Source organism: Dermacentor albipictus, chromosome 4 (assembly GCF_038994185.2).
Source record: "Dermacentor albipictus isolate Rhodes 1998 colony chromosome 4, USDA_Dalb.pri_finalv2, whole genome shotgun sequence".
Classification (NCBI taxonomy): Eukaryota; Metazoa; Arthropoda; class Arachnida; order Ixodida; family Ixodidae; genus Dermacentor; species Dermacentor albipictus.
In genome coordinates this window covers 131762099-131785419 of record NC_091824.1, presented here as the reverse complement: position 1 = coordinate 131785419, position 23321 = coordinate 131762099, and the positions used below count along the sequence as shown (strand labels likewise).

The 23321-nt window shown below is 47.1% G+C and overlaps 1 protein-coding gene across 1 annotated transcript in view; it reads right to left on the bottom strand.

The window, feature by feature from the left end:
- The window catches only part of Stat92E (Signal transducer and transcription activator Stat92E), a 183964-nt gene extending 161529 nt beyond the window's left edge, over positions 1-22435 (bottom strand). The window contains exon 1 of the mRNA XM_065427341.2: positions 22120-22435. The gene's annotated coding sequence lies outside the window, so the exon portion shown is untranslated. The remainder of the gene's footprint in view (positions 1-22119) is intronic.
- Between the last annotated feature and the right edge of the window lie 886 nt (positions 22436-23321).

Here is a 23321-nt window from a genome sequence, read left to right as displayed (position 1 = left end):
ACGCCACCGCTGCCGCAAACCATGCCGGAAGTAGTAGCCCTTGGGCTGAAGCGTCGCATTTTGATAAGAAACGTGCTTCGTTTGTACCATGACAAATCCGCTTAGCCCTCGAGGACAATATGTATAGGGAGGGGAGAAAAAAAATAGGGGCGGGGTTAAGGAATTTTAAAACCTCCTTGAGAGTCTACGTTCGTTGAACAATCCACAATGGCATTGTCATCGGCATTCTCTTCGATGCTGCCTTCATCCCAAGTTCAACGCGAATGTAGCAAGAACTATAATGTCATCATAGCAGCGGAAAGGCCACTGAGCATGCGCTCTCAGCTTAATGGGATCAATCTACTGTCTATTACAGGGTGCGCGACCGGAGCTCTTCTGAGTCAATTGGCGTACGGCATTTCGGACGCTACAAATGTATATAGGGCCATAGCAATAGTGTTCATGCTAGGAGTGGACTCTGGTCGCACGCCTACCCATAAAGACTCTCCGATAAAAGAACAGGGTAGCCCGTTTAGGGCAAATTCCTAGGCTGGCACCCAGGTTGCCGAGTCGCCTTCTCTAAGAGCACACAAGAACAGGGCGAGAGCTTGCTGCGGTCAGTGTCGTTGAGGGTTAAGTACAGTCTTTAGAAATGAACTGCACCTACGCGTGCGGTGCGTCGCGGTCCTCTGTCTTCTCGCTGACTGCCTATCACAGTTACCGTCTGTACTTGTAGCTGCGATAGAAGTGAACCTAAAGAAGGCAGGCTCGTCCACAGGAACCACGTCGGGTGAGACCTGTTACCGAAGCGCGCGGGGAAGACAGCTTCCCTAGGCCTCAGGAGCCGTACTCGTCGGTCGGAGCCCGTTTCGCCACACCGTGGCGTCTACAGCCGCGGGGACTGCAATGTTCCGGCGGCATTTCCGGCCGGTTGTCATCATCCATCAGGATCGCGGGCGAGAAAGCCGCGCTTCGCGTCTGTGGGCCCCGACAATTTACTCCAGCGGCTCGTGGCGCGCACTCGCGCGGCCGTGCGTGCGCCCGGATTTACATCGGCTGGCGCGCACGCACCGCAATCACGCCGCCGTCGCGAATAGAAGCGTGCGCTGGCGGCACTCGGCTTCCTTTCGAGAGCGTCACAACTCAATCATCGCCGGCCCTTCCGATTTCGGGGGGAAGTGCCGTGGAGGCCGCGTTTCCCAGAATGCGGCGAGATTTCAACGGCGGTATATAACGTGCGGTCGCTGCATTTCGTATACGAATGGGCGAGATCGCACGTTCACGTAAGTGCGTCACGTAAGACCGTCACGTGATCGTACCAGCTGCAGTACGGGTGCGACATTGTTAATGAACACGGCTGTGACTGCTGCCGCAAGGAGGAGGAGGGGGGACGGCGCATCTGGTAACCCCACCACCACCAACCCACCCCTCTAAGAAAGTTCCTGGCTTCGCCACTGCGTTACCACTTGTGTCCTCGAGTGCGAAAAGAATACGAATATATTGTCACTACAACGTGAATCAGTATACAGAAACTGCGACGAAATTGGGACGGTTAAAAGGAAGAATGAATCATTAGCCGCTAGCTAGCAGATTTTCATTCTTTGTTTTAAACTTTTGCATCGTCCGGTGCAAATTTGTCAATTAGGAGAACAAGAGTAGCCAGCGCCGTCTACAGGCGCCGACTTCTCCTTGAATGAAGACAGGGGGAAACAAAATAGCAAGACGATTGGTTTGCTGCAGCACTAGTTCAACTCACGAAAAAAAAAAAAGGAAGTGTAAAAATTTAGAATTCAGAAAATTCGTAACCCCTGTTTCTCGGAAACTGCCCAAGTTATAGTTACCAGACTGCAAACTTTCATGGCTGCTCAAAAACCGTGACCTCTGTAAGCCCGCATGATATTAAGCAGCCCTGTGGGTGGAGTCTTGCTCACTGAAAACATACCCATTTAGAAAACGGAGAATCATATCCTCCCAAGACTCCCGCCCTCTCCCAGATATTTCTCAACGAGGGAAGTCACATGGATTATCACGTCTGCTGAAGTATGTAGGACACAATTCCTGGTGATTCTGAATGCGTTTCGTAGCCCAAGTTTCCTTTTTTTTTAAATCTGCGTGCGGCCTTCTCAATGGCATTAAAGATACGATGCAAGAAAACTGGAAGGGAGGAGCGGCGGTTGGAGGGGTAACGTTAACACAGGTGCGATGCGCTGCCTTGATTTATTCCCACTGTGTTGTGGCAGACCGCGCGCACGCCTCTCTGGTATGACGTCTTAGTCTGAGAGAGAGGTGGCTTGACGCTCCACGAGAGAGAGAGAGCAGGGCAAACGAATTCAGCTGTAAAATGGAATGTTTTGTGTTGCAGACGCAACGCCACGTGACGGCTCTTGCGCCACCGTGTTTACTGCACAACCGGCGCAGCCGGCGAGTAAATTGGGCGACTGACACCCGCGGGGCGGCTTGCCTACGGGCAGATATGTCCTGGGTGCTCACCAAGCGCGACTTCATCTGCAATGCTGATCGCTGCGCAGCGCCATCTCGCGAGGGCGGCACGGGGTCTATGTAGCGCTGTCCTATCTTGCACCCGCTGAGAGGTCGGCCTTGCTCGAGACAGCACAACAGCCGTAAATCTTTGCCAGTCAGTTTCACGGGGACCACCACGCGCCTGCAGTGTGGCGCATCGTGTAAATTCGTGCAGCACAGAACAATGCGCAGCGTAAAACACACCCCGTGGTTCAGAATCTGCCGCGTTTAACTCTCAACAAACGAGTTAGCCAGCAGGCAATAGCAAACCGCGTAGCTGCTATATAGCATCGACGAAGTAATTTTCGTCATCGAAACCTACAGCGAAGACGACCGCGAGGCAAAGGCCTGTTTCAAAAAGCCCTGCCGTCCGGTGCCAGCAGCGCTCATTATGTATACGTGCGAATCACAAAACGTAATCAGCACATTCTTTGACAGCCACAATGAAGTTTCCCGTCCTACGGCATTTTTGCTATTCTTGCAGACAATCATTCGTGTGTTCTGGGCATTGCATGTCTTACCGAAGCCTCCTCCCTGCGAGAAAAAAATCGAGAAATGATTTGCTAAACAACGCGAACCATTTCTGTCGTGTGGAAAGATGCGATCATTGGAAACTCTTCAGAAAATAAGCGCGGCACGTGACACGCCAGTTGAACCGACACACGGCTGCGCAGACGCGAGTTCTCGCTTTGCAGGAAAAATGTTCCGGCGTGTTGCGCTTTATAGTTGACAGTGGGCCATTTTCGCTACGATTTTGGCTGTTTGATGGGCCACCTCCTTCCTGGTGAGCCCAGCTTTCATATTTCAACGTAATGAAAATGAGAGCTTTGTTCCTCTCTGTTTAATGGTACGCACGTTATGAACTTCGCTGTTCATAACGTGCGTACATCAAATAATGAAATTAATGAGGAGAAAAATGGTAATTCATTAAAAAAGTAAAAAAAGAAAGGAAAATGACCATAAACCAGACATGGCTATATTCCTCTCGCACCATTTCACATATTACTTCTGGTAAAGGCGCACGTCGGAAGCAACATTTTCTTTCCATACACGACGAAGCGTATAGATAAACAGGGCTCGTTTCCCAAAAAGCTTTTACGCTAGAATGGTTCTTGAGAGAAAATTCCAGCCAATCTTGACGCTGGACATGTAGCGAAGGCGACTGGCCAATGGCAAAGAATGGTTACGAAAGGAAAGCTTCATGAATTCTGCCCCAGAATGTTGCCATGTTGCACCTGTTATACGATGGGACAGGTGGCAACATTCCGTTTATCTTAACTTTCCTTAAGTTTCCAATCCAGGTTCGCTTATCCTCCTGGGGTTGTGTTAGCAGTACAGCATTGGGACGTACTGCTAGCATGTAGGCTGGTGGCGAAAGAGCACCTATACCAGCTTTAGCTGTACTAAATCTAGAGGGCGTGTTACGGAGGCGCCACTGGCGACGAGTGCCGGGGAAGGACTGCGCTGAGCGGTGGCGGCGGCGACTCATAAAGGCGGCGACGATTGCCGCCGCTCAGCGGGGTGTCGTCGCCCACAGCGGGGCGCCGTGGAAGATCCGGCGGCGACCACTGCTGCTTCCCAGGATGCCGCCCCTTCCTGCCGGCGATGAGTATCCCGTGGATGGCAGCGCTGCGCGAATCGCGCTCACACCCTCCTATATAGCGGTGCAACAGAACAGCCGCTATAGTAGCTCGCCGAGACGCGTTGAGCGCCTGCGGTAGCAGCGGATGCAGTTCCCGAGTGAGAACCTCGCGCGTCACTTCCATTTTGCTATCCCGTACCAGCCCGGTAAAGAAAAGAAAAGTAGCACCGTCCTTGTCAACACGTTCGTGTTGGTCTTTCGGTTGTGCTCTTGTGAACGGCAAAATATGGATTCCTCTCACCTTCTGTCGTATGTAGTAATAATAAAGCGAAGCTTTCTTTGGCTCTTGCCCCCCTCCCCTCCCCCACTTTGTGCGGACGGCTGTCTGGCCGGGTAATCTGGGCCGATCCCGAAGACGGTGTGACCAAAGCCTGTGATTTGGTGGACCGTTTCCGATACCAATGTAGGGTCGATTATATATGCTCAATTAGTGTTCTCTTAAGGGCTTCAATGTGACTCATCAGGGTGGATGATTGGGCAAGTAGGCGATTGATAATCGTAAGGGTACAGCGCAAAGGTGGACGATCGAGGCAAGTGACAAGGACAAAGAGGTCGAGTTTTAAGCGAAGCTTTTCTTTGCGAACCTCGCTGGGTTTCGTGGCCGGGCCTGCTGTCTGGCTGTTCCCTTGCCGAATAGGCCGACCAATCACAACGGAGCACGCGCGCCGCTGGGCTCCCTGCAGCACCACCAGATGGCGCTTGCCTGCGCGCACCTGCAGCAGCGGCGGCGCGGCCATGTGGCAAAAAAAGAACCAGAAAGCTCGGCTTCGCGCATACTCGGCTGCATGGTAGTGAACACCTGCAGATAGAATGGATTTGAATTGCGGTACGTACGTATGCGCATGCTGCTTCTGTAACCATGATGCGTTCAAGGCGTCCAACGTATTCCTGTTTCGGCTCTTTATGCACTCGCACAAAGCTTAGCTGTATATAGACTCCCACTCGTTGGGTCTGCTGTAATTTTTGCTGTAATCACTTGTTTGTTTTTCTTGCTTCCATCTTCACTATAGTTCTTGTTTTATCAAATAGTTCTTTCACTCCCTCGTATACATTCGGCGCATCGGTAAAAACTTCTATTGGTAGTCCGCGCTTGTCCTTGTCACTTGTCTCGTTACATTCTTATGGTTTCAATGTCGTTTGCAACACGGGCGGATCCCGGTGTCCGAGTAACGTCACACTACCCCCCAAACGCCTCATAGAAGTACCCAATATAGACAAGCAAATAGCGTCCCCACGGAGCATATCTCAGCAGGTCTATACTCGAAGGTTATCGCTTGACTTTGAACATCATTCACTAACGGTTTATTTCTTTTTCTCGTGCATCTTGCTTTTTTATATTTTGTTTTCATGTCGCCCATCAGCTTGTGCGTCCCGGGGGACTCTGAGGAGCAAGGATGTATGAGTAAATTGCGCTTCTACAGCAGCCATAAGGGCCCTATCCCCTGGAGAGGAGGCGTGGAATGGCAGAAAAGACGCGATAGCTTTAAGGCAAAGATGGCGATGCCGCCTTGAAGTCATCGCATCGAGCTCACCATGAAGCCGTGGATATTGAGTTCTCCTCAGGTCTAGTTGATTATTAATGTTACAGTAGTGCCTGAGTGCGACAATGCGCAGTCACTTTCATTTTGGATGGGATCCCATAGCAGCGCGCTTGGAAAAAAATAAATAGCGCTGTGTACGCGTGCTTGTTTATTTTTTGCGAGTGAACCATTGAACGCACGATATTTGCAATTAACTTGCAACTCTTTGCAAGTAATTGCAAGTAACTTTGCAATTCATGATGTTACACTATAGCGTACCAACGCTGCTACACTCAACTGGGCTTTCATTGCGGACGCTACTTCTCAATTAGTGCACGGCACGGCTAAGCGTCCTATACATACCACTTAAGTGCTGCCAATTACACACTCCTTTGTAATTAATGTTTATTGTGAAATACACCACAAAGTACAGTCGCACGGAATGGTTTGACGATTAACTTAATCGTGCTACCTATATACGAAAAAAATCGCACACTTTCTTTCGCGCATAAAATACATAAGTTCACAGAGGGTTGGTTTCTTACATACAAGAAGAGTGTCGATTTACAGAAAGACGAGTTTTTTTTTTCTTTTTTCAGAGTCACACCTGCGGTTGTTGCTTATTATGCCAGGCTACGGTGCTCTGCTCCTGAGTACGATGCCGCTAGTTCGATACCCCGCCGCAGCGGCCTCATTACGATGCTAAGCCGTGCTCCTTCACGGGCATCAGAAAATAGCATCTTCTCACTTTCCTCCGAATCATTATGTATATATATTCCGATGGTGCCCTCATTGGGCATTCGGCATTCGTGCACTTATATTTAGGTGCACGTTAAAGGAAGCCGAGGTGGTCGAAATCATTCCTAAAGATGTCACTACATGGCGCCTCTCGTAATCTATACCGTGCAGCTTCGGGACCTTAAAGCCCCGCACTTTTATTAAAACATTGCGCTTGGAGAATAAAGAGTACGCTCCCGGTTTGCCGTTATACAATAGAGAGCACTTTGTCAATCTCTGTTCGCAGCGGCGGGCTACGCGACACGCGACAAAAAGCAAAAAAAAAGCAAAGCTACAAGCCTTGTTAGAGAATCCGTCATATACAACAAAAAGCCGGATTCTTCGCCCGGGTCCCTCGGGCGTGTATACAGCAGCGGACAAGCCGCGGATTAACAAGCGTGCCTCGCTTGCAGCAAACGCCAGTCCGGCGCAGAGGCAGCCGCCGGCGTGCTTCGCCAGACAACTTCCGGAAACTGTCACTCTCGCGCAGGTCCGCTTCCGCGGAAATCAACTGGAGCAGCTCCATTCGTCTCGGCGCGCGTGCCCGTATTTTGTCGGGGCCGAGGCGAGGACGTGTGCGTTGGCCCACGGTGCTTGCCACGCTGCATGCCGTCCCTTCTTTTCTTTTTTTTATGGGGGGGGGGGAGGGGGGGTGGAGGGGTCTATAGCGCCACGCCGCTGAGCTGTATAGCCCCGTACCTGTCTGCGAGAAAGCAAAGAAATGCCTGGGGGAAACTAAAAAAAAAAGTATACAAAAAAAGAAAACAACGCCATGTCTCACGGCATCTGTAGCAACAAGAAAGTAGCTAATCGAGTCCAGGAATCGCTCGCGCGGGCAGACCGCCCCTCTCCGCACGAATGAATCGAGAGTTCCTCCACGGGGAGTTCGGTGCAGCGTGGGTGGAAGTGTCGATGTGCGCTTTCGATACAGCAACGTCTATGCAAAAGCGTAACGTAATCTGCACGCGATGAGAGGTATGTCCAAGAAGGGTGGCCAACCGCCTGGACTGTCTCGAATTATAGGGACAGTCCCAACATGCGAGTATAAATGGCCCGTGTCTCGACTTGACCCAGTCCTCACTTTTGTCTTTCTTTTTCTACTGGATAACGCTAGACCAGGTTACTTTTTATAAAGCCAGACAGCTCGTGTTTCACATTGTTCTTTTTTGTGTTCTGTTGCATTGTCTTAAACATAAAGGGGGATTTGTTTTGGTCGTGGTTTGGTTGTAGACTTTGACCGTCGACAATTCCTCTATTCGTATTGGTAGCCGTGTTAAGCAGGCAACTATACTCTACCTTTCAAGCAAACCACGACATGGTATAGAACTAAAAAAAATATATATATATAGTTTAGCTATGTTGTTTGCACGCACACACTGACGGCTCTTGGCACTGGCAGGGTCGGTCGTGGCCAGTCGCACACGTATACCACCAAGGCTCGTGGTACCTGCGCTTTGCTAGCGCAAGTTCATCATTGTGCAGTTGAAGGGGCGATTGATATGCAAGTGCACTTACGTCAGCGGCCCCATGTGCGAGAGAGTCCTTCTAATGAAGTCCTTTCAGTCGCAGTTTTGCTGGAAGAGCCTTCAGTTGGTCACATCATCGTACCTTTCTACCATTATATTTCTGTTGTTAAATATTTATTCTTACTTATTGCTGCGAAAAAAAAAAACCTTAACAAATTTGTACATTACCACACACGGAGAGATGCGCATTCGAAAAAAAAAAAAAAATACGGTGGCTCTTGAAGGGGGATGGAAACAGAGAGTTAAAGCAGACATAACAAAAAATTCAGAACTGATGGCGACTGCGGCCTATAGTTCAGTCGTTCGTGAATTTCTGTGTTCCGCTTCATTCGACTTAACAGAGACGAATTGCAGGAGCCCTATAAAAGCTCGCGTTAGGTCTCGGGCAATTCCAGAGCCGTAACTCTTAATTCAGAGTTGGTGTTCAACCTCCACAAATAATACGAGAGAATGGTGGACTGTTTTATTGTTTTTGTTCAGGCTATGAAGTGCATGCTACCAGACTTCAAGCTATCACTTTCGCAACGCTCATCGCCTCCTTAAGCGTCTCGTGTTTGTTGAAGACATTCAGGACAATATAAGTGGGTGGTACTTGTTTACATCATTTCCGGCTTTAAGTTTTCTATCCTTCATTGAGACGGATGGATGGATGGATGGATGGATGCAAACTTTAATGGAAGTCCTGAAGTACGCGACTCAGCGCGCTACGGGCCGCTCCCACGTTGGGACAGTCAGGCCATGCCCGACCACCGCATCATGGGCCCTCTGGACAGCCCATAGTTGCGCCCCGTCATCGGGGCTCTTGATAGCGGAGAGCCACTTGTCCTCATTGATTTGTTCCGTGCTTCGCAACGAGGGGCAACGCCAGAGCATATGGTCTAGTTTTAGCGTAGTCATTGCAGTGCCTGCAATGACTTCGCTAGCCTAGACCATATGCGTCGGGATAAAGCTTGTGGAATAACTCCGGGCTGGGATACGAGCCTGTTTGCAATAATCTGAGGGTCAACGCCTGCGCTCTATTTAACTTCTTGTGAGGAAGGGGAAAGTCTCTCCTGCCGAGATAAAAGTGCCGCGTAACTTCATTGTATGTGGTCGGTTTATCTCTGTTCTCCACCAATGCGGGCCGGCAGGGGAGTTAGTTCTCCATGGTCGCGGAAAACGAGACCTCGCGCCTTGAAGCGGGACAGCTCGCTGAGGTTTGTGGGGCCTCCCATGTTGGATCCCATGTGAGCGGGGAACCACGTGAGAGTGTGGGTGGCAATGCTTTTGCCGTCGAGGACAAATGGGCGTTTTTCGCTTGTGCCCCTCCCTGTGTATTGCCTAAAACAAAGGCATAGCAGTGGGGCATGTGAAGTCTTTCAAGTGCGTGTTTTCAGTGAACTGTCCAATTTACAAGCAGTCTATTTTCACTACCCAGAATGCTGATCTATTTCGGTCTGTACAACCTTTATTACGGAACCTAAAATAATAAGTTGCTTCCTTGAGTTGCCGACGGCCACATCATTGTCCCACAGTAGCCAGAAACATCAATCTGAAACCCGGATGTCAGCGGAACTCGTGGAACTCGTCGTTTAGCGCAAGATAAGCACGGATTGTGCGCGACACGGCGTCCGATGGCTTCGCGGGTGGTAAAGAATCACAGGGTTTTCCAAGTATACACGGGAGCCAAATGCATCAATGCATTAACAATATGCACAAAAAGATAAGCGTCGAGGTCATCTGAGAAGTGAACTGCAAGTTCAATGATATCGCCAAGAAATAGAACTCCCAGACCCCTGTAGTGCAGTGATTATCCAGGCTGTCTAAGACCGGACCGAGCGCATGATGAATTCATCCTTTTGTGATCCCCACGTGCAGCGTCTGCCATTTAAAAAAATTCCTTTATAAATACGTGCACGCGCAGACTACGCCATCTATCTCTGCGTCGACGCACAGCCTTGAAAACACGGAGGTACGGATACATTCACCAGCAGTAAAAAGCCAGCAGGCGCCGCTTCCAACCCCTCCTAAATGTGAGGTGCACTAAAACAAAGGAAGCGCTGGTAAGTGTGCATTTGCAAACGCAACTGCCTGTCTCGTACTTAACTACATTTTCAATAGTTCTCACAAACGTCAGTGAAACATGTACACTCTACGACATAAGCAGAGCTAAATAACGTGATCCGTTGGAATCGAAGATGCTTCGTTGATGAAAAGAATAGCTGTTTAAAGTGAAGTTAAATATGAGGAATTTAATTACTTCAGTCAAAGAACTTGGCAGCACCATTTTCAAGCGATAACCTTATTTGGCTACTCCAGTATCTTTGGATGGTTTGACGATATCGCACACTAAACCGTGGCACATACCCGTCGACTGAAGTTAAGTACTAGTTTAGCCACTAGGTAACTGCTGCCTTGCCGAGCAGAGAACGTGGGCTTCTGGGTATGTGCGCGAACAGACGACATTCTGCTGAAAAGCTGCCTGACCCAGCAGACAACTCGGATCGCCGAGTAGGTGCCACATGTGTGCGAACCAGAACGGACAACTTCGGCACTGCATACGTGATATTGTTATGCTACTATCATTGGCCAATCTGACGGAATGGATGTGCCAAGGTGACACAATAATGGGGTGTGTAGTCTTAAACATGTTAAAGCGATAGCGCCCCATCCGCAACAGAAACCTTGTTGCAGCCAGGATATTGTGGATAGTTGAGGTTGCTACAGAGCTTCAACTGGGGTGCAGTGATTACAACAATACATATCGTGTAATGGTATCATTCGGCATTGTGCGGTCATTCGGCAGCGAGATTCCCACTTCGTGGGTCTGCTGATGTGCCCTTAAGGTATCGTGATTCACGAATGGCATGGTGTGGGGATGCGCAGCAGGTGCACACAAGAAAGCTACCTCTGATTTTGACATTAATTTCCAAAGGTTTCTGCCCCAATACTTTTTGTTTTTATGGTGTACGATGAACAGCAGAATCTCCCTGTGGCTTGGTCATTCGTATTCTTTCCACGCTGCCATGTTCGTCCTTGCAGACACACAGTCCCGTACAAAAAGCGAGTACGATGAACTAAAGGGAAGCCTAGCGTGTATCTTCTTCGATTCGCAAATCTGGTTGCTCTGTTATCTAAGGTAGCCCCGCAAGGCCACGCCACGAAGAGGCGCCACGAAGAGGAACTGATTCCTTTATCTTAAATTATGGGCTACCGGTTGGGGTTCAACGGCTATAGGAAATATGCAGAAGCTAAGTAGACTTCAAAGAAAAGTTATACGAATGATTACCCACTCTGCACACGATTTTCCGGTACAGCCATTACTTGACACTGTTTAGCACGGACCGAGGATATGTACAACTACAACATGCGCAAAGCAATAATAAAAGAAGATAAAGAAAACAGAAATTACCGTATTAACATCGGTGAATTAGTCAAAAAACCCTCCTACAGACTACTGCATGCGATATCCAGAATATTGGAAAGTAGACGCTGACCGCACCAACTACGCGACACAATAACTTCAGCACCACATCACCACCTTGTTGAACAGTTACTTAAAAGATAATAATCATATCATGAGAGTGAACGTAAAAGAACTAAAGGAATTATTTCGGCAATGACATGTTATGCACACTACAGCCTTCTCGCACTGCTTCTCACTTATTTAGTTGACCGCGACTATCAAAATTTTATTCTTCCGGCTATTTCACTCAGCTCACACACACACACATATATATATATATATATATATATATATATATATATATATATATATATATATATATATATATATATATATATATATATATATATATATATATATATGTATATAGTAAACGTGACGAAAGTGGGTTATTAATTTATCAGTTCTTTAATTCAATTAGTAAGTATATGATGAATTTCGCGCCTATGTTGTCTTTGGTGTCTTTTTGTGGCTTCTCATGATATAATCATATACGTATGTGCGCGTGTGTATGCGCATTGTATATGCATATATACTTCCTCTTGTCTTTTACGTTTTCTTGTATGTTACAATACCAACATAAATCTACAATCTGCATTTAGCGTAACTTTGAGCATATGCTTACCTTTTTTGTTGCGTGTTACAATAGCTTTAGGTAGCAAATTTAGAATTTTTGTGGTAAAAATTTTGTTATATGTGAGTCATCTGCTGTATTCAGGAGAAGAAGAGGGCCAATAAAGCTCTTCATAGAGGTTTTTCCTCTGCTCCTCCATCGATGATGGAAATAACGTTCAGATCAGTTCAGTTATGTTTCGCGAATGTTACTCAGATTGCTACAAAAGTGTGTACTCATACATTGGGAATAAGTGAAATTACCGAATCTGCTTAAAATCTTCGACTATAAATTTTGTTGTAAGGAATTGTTTAGTTGTAACGAAGGGTTTTACTGAAGTCGGGATGTGTGAAGGGATAATTAAGTGCTGAACACTCGGAAAGATAGCGAATTTGGTGGCAGGTTTGTAAGGCGATTACGCGTGGTCGATATAGAACTCAGCATACGTTAAACCCTTTCTCTCTTTTATGAGCATCAGAGCGCGCAGAAACTGAGAAATAAGAAGTCTAAAAGTAAATCACTGCATGTGACAGTCACACCTGAAATACTTCAGTTTCGTTTCAAAGAATCTCCGCAACCTTTTACATTCGAGCTTGAATTGTCCTGTTCGCTTTAAAATGTTCACGACATACTGCACGATTCCGAGTACTACGCGTAGATGCAGGTATGCTGTAGTATTAACGACTGAGGACGATGAAGAAGAGCAGCTGGCTGTCCGGCGGTAACCGCAGAAGTAGCAGCAGCAGAGCAGCAGTCTGGCATCGTCCCTTTGTGCGGCGCTCTCTCTCGAAGAGCCGCTAAGAGACGTCGTCTAGACGTCTGATTAATGCTACACTTCCTGCGAAGTCTGTCGCCGTTCGTGTCTGTATGCGAGTCCATGCCGCTCTTTGGACGTGCCTTGTAAGCTGCCGGGTCAGTTCCGTGGTAGACTATACGGAAACAAGTCGCCAGTATATGTCGGTAAAATAGTTTCACTGTTATTATATTAGCGTGTAACTCTCACAAACATGATAACTGCAATCAACAAACTGGCCACCAAAGCAGTGGATTGCTTTCCGTTAGGTTTACAGAAGACGTATTCGAGCGCTGGTGTCTTCATCTTTCCACCTTTAATTGTGTCCCCGTTTTATCTAGCCTTCTTTTCAGTCAGTGCTTTGCTCAGTTTAATTCGCTGTTTACTGAGTTTGTTATTTGCTCCACCAGTTGCTTTTCCAATTTCGAAGTACTGCTTTCACTCAACGCTTTGCTCAAATGGTTTAAGCATTGTGCGACACTTTGCTCAGTTTAGCTTGTTGCATACAACTTGGAAGACTCTCTCTAAAGCAGATAACAGCGTGTGTCATGCACCTATAAAGAATGTAGCGTGTGTGCCAGCTATACGTTGGCTGCGATAACATTTGCAGTTTCTTTCGTCAGAGGTCTGACGACCGAACAGCGTAAGTCTTAAAATCACATTTTGCGCTGTATTAAACTTTCTTTTTTCTCTGAACAACTTCGCTAACGTTAGCTGGGGCACCTTATATATGTAGTGTGTGTGCCGTGCATGAAATGAATCACTAAAATTTACTGTAGTATGGGGAACCAGCGCTGGAGTTTTCACGGCGCCTGCAGCGCCGCCCTGGCGGTCAGAACGTGCACAATGCAGCCTCCCCCGCGGACGAAAATTGCGTTGCGTGCCCTTTAAGTCGAAGGAAAACAAAAGGGCGCCGACGATACTGTTGCGTATACAAGTGCCACAACTAAGTCGGGATGAGGGAGGATGTATCCTTCTGCGTCTTTCCATCTAAACCCTACGAACAAGAACGGAGGCGGCGTTGGATCCAAGCAGTCAGGCGAGCGGAGTAAGCTCCCGTCTTGTCGCCCTGTCAAGCGGTGTCGGGCTGGTTCCTAAATCAAATTTCGCGTGTATCCTTGGTTTATTCGATAGTGAAGACGGTCAGCCATGGCAGACAGTACCAAACAGCAGAATCTGCAGTCGGTATTTCGTCGGAAACAAAATGAGCAATAGCATGCACCATCCGGCATATGTACCATTTTTCTTTCGCGATGCCACCGCCAAACCCCTTCCAACGCCACCGCACCAAGTGAACGATACGAAAGGTAAAAATTATCCATTCATTGCCAAGAATTATGTGGGAGGGAAGCTGCCTTGTAATACGAGTTGTATGCGCATAGTGCCGGCGCACGCGCGACTAAGCCACCTATGCGTTTATAAAAATGCGCATGCGGATGAGGACTCGGCGCTGAGATGCATCCGGCAAATTTATGTAATTAGTGCTAAATGTAGCCAGGATTGTTACGGATCAAGCAGCGGAGCACTCAAACCTTTGCTTGCGCGAGTCAGCTGATGCGATAAAGCTTTCTTCTCCATTGACTGCTGTGGCGAAGTAACATCAGAATTTTTTATGTCTAGCCAGAGAAATATGGAATATCTTCGGGCCAACTAATACTTACGAAACCATAGCGCAGCACGACCGGAGCCATAACTGCTAGATTTGCGAGGCAGGCAGCCACGCAAGCATGGCATCGATACACGACGCAACCGTTAAAGAAACACACGTGCTCGCCGCGACGCACTGTGAAAAATATATAAAGCTTAAAAAGCTTCTTTCGTCATTTCTTCACTTGATGGCGCTAGCTTCTTTACAAAAACTGTCCACTTGAAGCGGCGCGAAAACGGAAACATACGAACTATAATACGGCTGCGTATGTGTGTGTGTCGTCTGGTTGTGTGGCTGGAATATGCCGCGTTTCGTCGCCAGGGCGGCGTGCAACGCACTCTTTTCGACGCGCCGCCTATCCAGCGCTGGTTCCCCATTGCATCGTCGGCTCCTCATTTGCCGTGCTTTGCCTTCACGCCAGCTGGGGAGTAGCAGGCCGGAGACACGCGCCTCTATCCGGCCTTTCCACCTTTCATATCGTTAAAATCTATCTATCTATCTATCTATCTATCTATCTATCTATCTATCTATCTATCTATCTATCTATCTATCTATCTATCTATCTATCTATCTATCTATCTATCTATCTATCTATCTATCTATCTATCTATCTATCTATCTATCTATCTATCTATCTATCTATCTATCTATCTATCTATCTATCTATCTATCTATCTATCTATCTATCTATCTATCTATCTATCTATCTATCTATCTATCTATCTATCTATCTATCTATCTATCTATCTATCTATCTATCTATCTATCTATCTATCTATCTATCTATCTATCTATCTATCTATCTATCTATCTATCTATCTATCTATCTATCTATCTATCTATCTATCTATCTATCTATCTATCTATCTATCTATCTATCTATCTATCTATCTATCTATCTATCTATCTGTCTGTCTGTCTGTCTGTCTGTCTGTCTGTCTCGAATGGTTCGACTCGCACCAAAGGTCGTGGGTTCGAGTGCCTTAATTAGCTCTGTCGTAATTAACTGTGTCTTAACTTCTGTTTAATTTACAATAAAGGTCGTGGTTCGACTCCCACCAAAGGTTGAGGGTTTGTAGCATTTTGGGCCACCATCTGCTCACACCACCGACAAAAAAAAGAAAGAAAAAAAAAAGAAAAATTGACACACATGTGTGCACGTGTCCCACATTGCACACATGGGTGCCAGTCTCTTTTTTTCCTCTTTGTATAACAGTAGAGCGCACTAAACAGAGCGGTAAATTAGGACTTTTTTGTTTTGTATGCTCGTTACACTCCGAAGAAGAAAGAAACGAAAAATAAGACTTTTCTAAAATTCGGATGTATTTTTTTGCGAGCCCTCAGATTTCTAGAGGCAGGCTGACAAATGCGCGCGATTTGCATGTCTCGGAACTTTTCTCCGAGGCGCGCGTGGATTCAGAACATGTGCCCACAAATGTGTGCTATGACAGTCCACGTGTACGAATGGGATCGCTACCAGTGTACACAAATGTCGACACTGGTATACCCACACAGCTTTTCGAGAGCACATATGCCCTTCATTAACGAATATTTACCTCTTCACGCAGCACATAATGAGGCAGCAGCAAATACGGAACAACAGTGACTGACAAGCAACATTATCTTTTTGTAGAACGTAGTGACTTATTCTACGAGGGCAATATGATTTTTATGTAGGAACTTGGTCAGAATAAACTTGTTCGAAGCACGTACCCCTCTGGTACATATGGCGCCCTTGGTACACATAGCGCCCTCTGGTATATATGGCCCCAACCTTGCGTCGCACAATCCTTGAAGCCCTTTAAAACTTTTTCGCTAACGAGATTTATTTTTCGTAAAACTTGGACTCACAATTCGTGAAATACGATAGGAAATTCGCAGACTTAACGGAATATTTGGGAGGTCTGGCAGGTATGCGTAACTACACATTGAACGGTGCAGCCAGCTCTCGCGGTTCTTTCTGTACGAATAATTTGTGAAATTCTAAACAAATAAAAGTCGCATATCGCTTGATAAAAACACGATCCGTCGCGATAGCCCAGCGGCTGGTGCACTGCGCTACTCGAGGTCGCGGTTTCAATCCCTGTCGTGGCGGTCCCATTTCGACGGGGGCAAAATGCAAAAACGCTCCTGTACCGTGCATTGGGAGAGAGTGGTCAGAGTGAATCTGGAGTCCTCCACTGCGGCGTGCCACATAATCAGATCGTGGTTTCGGCAAGTAAAACCCCAGAATTTAATATTTTATTTTACCATTGCAAGTTTGTTGCTGTTTACCACATTATGAGCTAGCTATACCACAGTGATTTCTGCGCCGCCTTCACTATTGTTATTTTCTGCTTTTGTTGTGCTTTTGCTCCCCGTTTCGGGGAATACCAAGGGTCAAGGACCTACTTCTATGGCACCGGCCTTCACCGCGAAGGAGCGTTCCCACCGAACTGTCACCAAGATTCTTCACGCTTGCTGCAGATGCCCTCCCCTCGTCCTACCACGCTGGCCGCCATTTTCTGAGAAGGAAGACCTTATGAAGTCGGGTAACGATGACCGGTGTAGCTTTCACAAAGACGCTCTTTTGGCAGAACGTAGGCGCCCAACCCAAGTGTCCCTCGTTCTCCGGTGGTTCCTTAGTACGAGTTCCCTCGTTCCAAGTACTTATTTGTATACCTCTGTCCACAGGTCCCGATTTTCTAAGAAAAACGTTAATCCCCGTTTGCCCTTAACAGAGAGAGAGAGAGAGGGAGAGGATCTCCGTGCCGTGATGATGATGATTTATTGACATCTTTGAAACGGGGCAGTGGCAAATATTAACCTAGCCTGCTTGATTTAGCACTTGTTTTTCATTCTAGCATTTTTTATACATATCCATAATCTTTTTTTTTTTTTACTTCTTCAAAACTTCTCTATCTACCCTGTACCACTACCTACGCCTGTAACGAGTCCGGTCGTATCAATCGCTTCCCTGCTTTTTTTTTTTTCACCAATACTCTAAACGTCTCTTGCTTATCTCGAGCGGTGACCGGTTGATGCTTTCGTCCATTTTAAATCCAAGCGCTTCAGGAATGTGTACATTACCTACGGGTCTCACTGGGTGAATCTCTTGGCATTCCATTAGGATGCGCTGAGTGGTCTCCGAATTTCCGCTGCATCATACACATGCCTCGTCTTGTTGCGAATATTTGCTCCGGTATGTTCTTGTCCTTAGGCAACCAGCTCTATCCTCAAGCAGAAAGACACTGCCCTTTGTGTTACCGTGTTTCTAATTTATTTCATCACATTCTTGTATATCTCCAGGGTCATTTTCTTGTTTCCATTCTTCGCATCCAATTCGCTGTTTCTGTTTCTTTCATTTTGTTTCTGATGACTCCTTGTTGTCTATAATTACTTTTAATTACCCTGTACTTGGTTGCCAACTTCCTTTATCTCTTCTTGGTGTCCATTCTGTGTCCACGCTTTCCAGGTACAAACACTTGTGCACTTTAGCAGCCTGTTTATTTTCATCCATGCTCCTGGGTCTTTTTTTTTTCAAAATTAATTTTGCTTTGCGTTTCTCCGACTTCAAAAGAGGCCCAACTCCATGGCACCCTGCACTGCCTAATTTGTGGGCTTTACCACCGGTTCCCAAAGCCAACCTGCCTGGCAATCTTTGGTTAACTTCCAACCGCGACAAGGTATCCGATTTTAAAGGGACACTAAAGGGAAACAATAAATCAGTTTGGACTAATGAAGCATTGTTTGAGAACCCTGCAGGCAGTCATTTCAAAAAAATTGTTTGATTATTAGATGACCAAATGATGGTCCAAGTATTAGTATTTGAATTTCGCGCCAAAACCCCAGCGCCGGTACGTCAGCGTGACGTCAGGGATTCCAAAGTATGTTTTCGCATTTGGGCCGCGTTGGCTGAATAATAGTTCCCGAAACTTGCCATGTTTAATATTTGGTTCCTTTAGAACACAATGCAGTCAATCTGTACCGCTATATATAAATTAGTAGGCCCTAGAAGATGCCATCAAAATCCAAGACGTCACAGCCCCCAGGTGCGGGAACTTAACTAGGCGTCGCCACCCGTATTTCGTCCTCGCGCTTTTTCTGGCTTACCAAACGTCTTATCGTTTCAAGAGTGGTGTTTTTGGTGTTGTAAAACGGTAATTTACTGATGCAGAAGAAATCATTTTTCACTTTAGTGTCCCTTTAAGCACAGAATGGCATTTGAGAAAGTTAGCGCTGGCACGCGCCACCTCATATTTATTATTGTAGCCCCAGAGTGCACCATGTTTCCCAAACGCTGCATTCCGCTTCCCCTTTATCTTCAGATTATCTTGGTGGGTGCTTGAGTAAGTCTTTCCTTCATTTATACATGTGAACGCCGAAGTATTTATATTGCTTGACTATGGGTATGTCTTGCTGTTGAATGGACACAACGTAATTACCAGTCTCTTTATTAAAGATCACAATTCCCAATTTTTCTGCGCTAAATCTAAGACCTAGATTGGTCGCGGTCCCTCAACAGCGCTCATCGATTCGTATTCAGTTCCCAAATACAAACAGAGCTGTCGGTGTGGAGGCACGTGGTAGCCTAAATGTAAACAAATAAATAAAAGTTATTAAAAAGCGTATACACCCGCGACTGAAAACGGGAAAGTCGCAGTGTAGACTTTGTCTACTACACACACGCACAATGTACTGTTTCGTCATTGAAAGCCGCACGATGAAACGATACACCAACGCTCTGCAAGCGAGTTTTCTTCTCCTTTTTAATCGTTTGTTCCATTTGCCAATCGCCTGCTACGTCAAGTCGGTATGGCTTTTACTCGCTTCAAGGACCGAAATCCACGCGAGACATTTGAAAAATTAGCGGCGTTCGGCAGCTCTTGGCGCTGTGGATGAGTAATATATATGCAAGTGAACCGGTGAGTAACACGCAGCCGGTGGTAGAGGGCGAGAGGCTGAGAGGAAACGCGTATGGGACGTCGTTAATGCCTAGTAGGTGCGTCAGCTACACACCTGTTTGCAAACGTCAGAGACCCGACCACTTCTTGCATTTCAAACTGCAACGCTGCCTAGTACAAATTGTCCTTTGCTTGTTTGTAGAACGTCATCCTGAGACGACTTTAATACGAACATTCCATTTAATACGGGGTTGTGGCACATGCTACCTTCTGGCGATAGCTGCCTTTTTCCTTGCCCTATTTATGGCTCATCTTTTTAGTTTCTTTTTGCTTTTCCAGCGAAGGGTACGCAACCCTATGCTTTTCTGGTTAATGTCCCTGCTATCTCTCGTTCTTTTGTTCTCCTCCTCCTCCTGTCTCGCTGAGTGGCCACATGACTGCGCAGCAGAGAGATATCTTTCGCAGTCCTCCGTACACATTAGGTATATGTGCCTTTTCTCTGGAAAAAAAAAAAAAAACTCTTGCACCCTGGTTGGGCCCCCAACGGAGACTTCAAGACCGTACGGGGTTTTGTCATAGACAGTGAATTGATAAAGTCCCTGTAAACAGTAGTTAATGTATATATTAAATTCGTGCTTGTTCGCAAGACCTTGTCGATGCTTGTGTTGCTCTTATATTATTATAACCTCTTTCCTTTCTCCTTCTCCGTTATCTACGGATTTGCTCTTACAGTGCTTTTCCAGTTTGTTATATAGACTTCTGAGATTGTTTTATATTTTGATTACATATTTAACCTTTCGTTGCTTTTATTAGTTGTGATTTTAGTACAACCGGCCCTATCGGTTACCAAACTTGTCATATTTTATGTTCCCATAAGAAGAACAAGAAGCAAAACTACACCGCCCTCTGCAGCTTACGGTTACGGAAAAACTATGCCCACGCACGCAGACTGCCACAGGTGGTGCCACGAGGGCACGAATTTCGTACAAAAAGGATGTATTGAAATTTGTCGAGAGTTCATGAACGGTGGCTTGTGTAACAGTATACATGTGTTTTCTCGATATACTGGTAGATTGATTGCGCTGTTCACAGATCAGCACGATGCGAAAATAGATCTCTCGAGCCATGCTCGTGCGTTATACGCCTGTTATAACACACGAGCGCATGCGTCAGAATGCATAAACTAGTGAAATTACAACACAGATTTATAAGTACATAGCGCATTTAAGTCCAAGTTCTCAATGACACAAGTTGACTTCAGCTCTCTGCTTACCGGCATGTCACTTTACTGTACAGTTTCAAAAGTTACTTCTGCAGGAACACACGAGAGGAAAGGCGGTTAACTGAGGGGCCCGATATATATTAGTCATATCATAAGAAGCCAACAAACACCGACACCAAGGACAACATAGGGAATATTACTTGTGCTTGATTAATGAAATAAAGGAATGATAAATTAATGGAAATGAAAGTGGATGAAAAAAAAAACATGCCGCACGTGGGGAACGATCTCACAACCTTCGCATGCGAAGGTTGTGGGGTAAGATAATAAGGTGGTTCCCTTATGCCAGACGGATCAGCAGCAGCAGCATGCTTCATCCCAACAGAATGGATGGATGGATGCATGAGGCTCAACCCTTTGAATCGGCCGGCGGCTGCGCGCGCCACCTAGCCTTGAATGGTACTATATGCATGCATACCTATGTATTTACTCCTTTACTCTTGCGTTGATATTATCCACCAATCAGATAGCCTCCGTTTAGTTATTTCTACCTGTTCAAAGTCTATTTTACTTTCACTGTCTTTAAAACCCAAAGCTTTGAATAGTTCCCCTTTACATACAACTGCAGGGTGAAGCTGTTTACAAGCAAGTATCAGGTGTTCAGCCGTTTCGTCCTCCTCTCCACACGCCCCGCACAAAAGCCTGCAGCAGGCAGTGCCACCTGCCGTTTCCGGCAAGCTCCACTGCAGCAAAGCTTGTCGGGCTGCACTTGGTGGCTGACCTATTGGCCGAGGACCCTCCTGACCAGCCGGTCGCCGTGCTGTGCGACAGCAAGTCTGCACTCCAGTTACTAACGAACCACTACCAGACAGGACTGACGAGGTTCCTACTGACCTCTAAGCTATCAGCAATCACCGCCTCCGTGGTGTTCGTCTCCTTCCACTGGCTGCCCTCCCCTACAACTCTGCGCCGTGCTACCTAATGGGCTGCAGAATATAGCGTCTTTTCCCCCTCTTATAATTACAATCAAATCAGAAGGGAAGATAGTGCTACTTGGGACCACTTTGGCAGCGAAGAAGCTATCAAACATGCCCTTGGTCGCTTCTTTTAAAGCTGCTAGCATAATATTGCGGGTCATTGTAAGTTTGAAGCAAAGGCACAAATGGCTCAAAGTGGGCACAGGTTGCGATTGAGTGAAAGGGGGAGGTGGACGTGATTGCTGTGGGCTGCAGGGAGGAGAAAATCGACGAACGAGACTATGCGCACAACGTCGTTAGGTCCGCTTCTGGGGATTAGGTTCTTCATTAACCTGGTTGGAACAGCTGAAACCAGAAACGTCGTTATATGCGAGACGTGTCGGGGCAGTCGCATCTTGTGCATCGACTCGGCCACCTTAGCTTTAACGACGTTTTATCAGAATTAATGAAATTCTGGGGTTTTACGCGCAAGAACAACGATATGAGGCACGTGCGAACGTCGGTTGCATAACAATACTTATTAGCATTTCGCATTGGGCAATGCAAAGAGAAAACATGTAAGTGTGGAGCTTACCTTTGAAATCGAACTGCAGCGGCACTCATAGCGTTTCGTAGAAAGCGCGTCAGAGCGGAGAAACTTCACAGCACAACACTCAGGAAAGCACAGTTGCGATTACAGCACGCCAAGTCGCAATCGAGTCACCGGCAGAAGAGAAAACGAGGATGTAGCGAGTCGTTCCCGGAAGGGCACCTCGGCGCGACGTCACTTGCTTGAAGGAGCTGGCAAGTCCGGACGGTAGCTGTAGCTACAGTCGCAAGAGTGCGCTCAACAAGCGCTGCACTCGAAGTGGCACGCGGGGAGCAATAGAAGCGGCCCGCGGTCTCGCTCGCAAGCTTGCGCGCGCCGTGACGGAATGTTGCGCCCGTGCGTCGATTATGACGCGAAAAACGCGAGCACAGCCGCTGCCGGAGCGACGAGAGTGAAGCCACTGCGAGAGAGAGAGAGAGAGAGAGAGAGAGGTGAAAGGGAGCGAACACAAACCCTGAGAGAGAGAGAGAAGTTCGAACCCTGGGTGGAGTCGCGCGGGTGCGCGCACGCGAGCGCTGTCAGCGTAAAAAAAAGCGAAGCCGTTTGCGGCGCTACGCGCTCGAGAGCCGAGGAGGAGACTGAACGCCTCTCTCTCACCGCCGCGGCACGCACCCCTCGCTCTCGTTTCTTCGCTCTTCCTTTCGTCCTTCGGGAAACCCGCGCCCTTCGACCACCACAAAACAGCCAGCGGCTCGGTTGCCGCGCTAACCGCTGACCTCGTGAAGGACGTTGTGCCAGCGTCTGAAACGCTTGGGTTGCGCAAGACCCCCCCGATACCGGCAACGCTGTGGGGCTTCCGAAGGGCATGCCGTTCGCATTACGTGAACGATGACGCAGTGAGGCAGCGGGGCCAGCGTGTCTACACAGACCAGACAGCCTATAGCTATGGAATAAGCTATATGACCTCAATCGGCTATGGGTGAATAATTTATTTGATCCTAATAGGGCAGTACATAGGTTTCCATAGTTCAGTATGCCGTGTTGTGTGCGATGCAGTGGCTTATCCGATAAGGGCGAACTCTTGTCACATCCGTGCATTACGAACGCCCAATTCGTCCGAACAAGCTATTTGTATTTGTTGTAGTTCTACTTTGCTGTATGTCCTGAGAAAACAAAGCGAAGTAGTTCAGGCTACCAAGCTTTTGATCATGGAAATGTTTGCATTTATAACAGTTGTCTAGACTGGG